The 3,308-nt window shown below is 37.9% G+C and overlaps 1 pseudogene; it reads right to left on the bottom strand.

Moving 5' to 3' along the window:
* Positions 1 to 347: 347 nt before the first annotated feature.
* LOC145086571 (malonyl-coenzyme A:anthocyanin 3-O-glucoside-6''-O-malonyltransferase pseudogene) lies at positions 348 to 1,992 on the bottom strand (annotated as a pseudogene).
* Positions 1,993 to 3,308: the final 1,316 nt, after the last annotated feature.

Raw genomic sequence — 3,308 nt, 5'->3', positions numbered from 1 at the left:
TAAAGTAATATAAATACTTAGATTGTTATGTTGACATGAAATGATTTCAATATATTATATTTTGGAAAACAACAAAATATTGGTGCGAATTAATGGCATGTGATTGTAATAACTTTTAATGCTACACGATAAAATAAGTGTCCAAGTCGTCACGCTCTTTATATTTATTATCTTCTCTGGAATCTTTTCACATGATGTATCCGTTATTGTCTAAAGCTTAATCTCTCATTATTTGACGAATTCCTGTCAAGAAACTCACTAGATTAATTATGTGCACAGATTAAATTGGACCAGTCTTTTTCCCTCCTATGGATAATTTTAACATGCATATTTTCTATGTTGATAAGTAAAACCAAGAAAGTGATATTTTATTGATAACATCTCAAATTTGCACATGCTCACCCAAGATCAGACAAAAAAAAAGGGTGAACGTGTTGATAGATCCACATTAATACTCTTTTAACAAAAGACTTTCCAATTCTTCGCTAAAGATGGACAGAAACGCATCCAGTTGTTTAGCAGGAAGGGACACACCGATTTCAATATCAGCATGTGACTCTTTGGAAGCATTAACAGAAATCGAACTATTGTAATCTATTGATATGGTCTCATGCTTTTTTGGCTTCCCCCATCCAAAATCCACATCGTAAATCTTGGTCCTTGGTGTTCCTGACACACTAAGCCCCGGAATTGGCAAAAAGGCTGTCTTAATCACCGTCTCCCCATCTACAATCACTCCATTCTTCTTCTTAAGTGTTTCACTTAAAGCCTTTCCAAATAATTCTGCCGCAGTAAAAAATCCATTGTCGCCTGCTAAAATTGTGCTTTTTACAGTTGGTGTGATAGACGCCCCTACACAATTACCAAAATAAGTTTGAGGAACTGGTGGATCGAGGCGCGACCTCCAATCCACAGCACAAACAAACCTTTCCAGATCATCATCTCCATTCCTTTCTCCAATAAGAACATGTGATTTGGCCATGCAACGCCACATGTAAGCACATGCCACCGAAAAAGATGATACGTATTCCAGTGTCGGCAGTTGAGTGGATACCCACTTCTTAAGCCGGTTGATGTGTTCTTGGGTCAATACAATGGTGGTCCGAACTTTATCTGTAGGGCTAACAAGGTGAGGAGGCTGGTATTCCATAGTAATAGCTGGAATCCCCGGTATATTTAAGCAGAGTTCATCTAAGGAGCTCGGGTATTTAATCACTCTTTCGTAAAACGGTAAAGATTTATTGGCTAAGAAGAACTCATCTGTACCATGTTTAGCGATCGAGCTCCATGCCTTGAGGAAGTTATACCTTGTGCTCGCATCACAAAGGGAGTGGTGGTTGGTGAGCCCAATAGAGATGCCGGAGTTAGGAAAAAGTGTAACTTGGACAGAAAAAAGAGGGACAGTAAGGTAGTCGGATACTTTTGTGGCACGTCCTAATAGAGGTACAAGTGGATAAAACATGTCACAGTTACGAGGATGATAGCCTGTAAGATCGTTGAAATCAAGATCACACTCCACAAAGGTAACCGAAACAGAGTCACCCTCTACATGACGGATTTCGGGTTTTCTTTCCGAATTTGGTTCAGGAAACAAAATTAAGTTGCCTGCAAATGGAAAGAAGTGTTGAAGAGTGATTGATAATGAGTGTTTAAGGTTTGGAACCACTTTTTCCAAGAAATCCTCTCTAGAGTGACGGAACTCATAAAAGAAAACCTGGTGGATAGGGAAGAAGGGTATCCATATCATGTCGAAGAACGTAAGCGGCAGGGTCCTGTCCCCGACGGTGGCAGGTGGCGGAGACACTCGACTGTTCTCTAGGACGGTCAGCATATTGGTTGTGGTGTTTGTTTAATTGGAGTGGTTTGGTTTATGTTAAAGTTTGCAGCCGGTGGACTTGTATAACCAATATGGCAATATCATCGATCGTAGGGAGACGTCATGACTGACGCTAGCACCCTTAAAATTTGCGCTATTCGTCTGGAAACTATAGCTGTCTTTGAAAATTTATTCCAATAGGACAAACCTTGAACCGTTTAAATACTTTTTTATAGTCCAATAATTAGCAAACTTGAATAAGTTATTTGGATTTTTTGATTAAATGATATTATATTATATATAAATTTTGAAACGTGTAAAAACTAGATCTAGAAGATATACGTACGTACCTACTCCATATAAACAAAACAGTGTCTATTTAAATAACCAATAGTTCAAGATGATCCGGTGTGTCACGGACCAAGTTTTTGGAAAATTCTACAATCGTCTAGAGAACTCCGGAACATTCAAGTATACTCGAGAAGTCTCCGAAGAGATCAGGAATGCTCTACAAGAACCTGGAAGATGCTAGAGTATTGTAGATGTCTGTGGAACAAAGGAGAACAATCCGGACTAATCAAGAGGACGCTAGACGAAGCTAGAATGACCCGGAAGACTTTGGAAGGATCTAGAACACGCTAGATCATACAAGAATGATTTGGATAATGTCGGGACAACTTAGAGATTTCTAGAGCATCGTATACAAGTCTACCATATTCTAGAGTCTTGTAAAATCCATGTATATAACATGAAGAGTCTATATTAGTCATGAATGATCCGGACCTAGAAACTTCCATTTGAGAAGGTGTAAGGTTCCTATAAATAGGGGGAGGACTCATTTGTCCAAATCATCAAGAAGTTGTCTTGTAAAGAAGTTGAGTTATATAATAGAAGCTTTATTGAAGTGTCCCTTGTCGTAACTCTTGCTTCCTAAGTTCGTTAGTACATCTAGATCGTCGAAGCTAGCCTGACTTAGTCGGAGAAGCACTAAGTGCCACACGATATTGACTAGTCTAAAAGAGTCATCCCGTGACAGGTGGCACTACAAAAATTACACTTTGGGGCAACGACACCTATGCCTATCACAAATATTGTTGCTACAAATTTAGCTATGCCACCGACAATAAGTTCTCGGTATACGGTTGATCAAAATTTCTGGACCTAAAGATTTATGCTGACGACACGTCGTCGTCATAGCTTCGGCGGGATGAAAAACAATTATACGGTTTTCTCAAAACCTATGCCGCCGACCTTTAGTGGTGGAGCTATCCTTTGGGCAATGTGGTGTAGGTGTATGGAATAAACGGGACAGATTAAACCTATTATATATATATATATATATATATATATATATATATATATATATATATATATATATATATATATTAGTTTATAACCCGTGGGAACCACGATTACAAAATTAATTAAACTTGTAAAAAATTCAAAATTATTAATCACTTATTTTATATAAAATTTTAAATAAGTTATTAAT

This window comes from Lactuca serriola, chromosome 2 (assembly GCF_051521515.1).
Source record: "Lactuca serriola cultivar US96UC23 chromosome 2, Lser_US96UC23_V15, whole genome shotgun sequence".
NCBI lineage: Eukaryota > Viridiplantae > Streptophyta > Magnoliopsida > Asterales > Asteraceae > Lactuca > Lactuca serriola.
The sequence above is the reverse complement of the archived record's forward strand: the minus strand, read 5'-3'. Positions and strand labels throughout refer to the sequence as shown.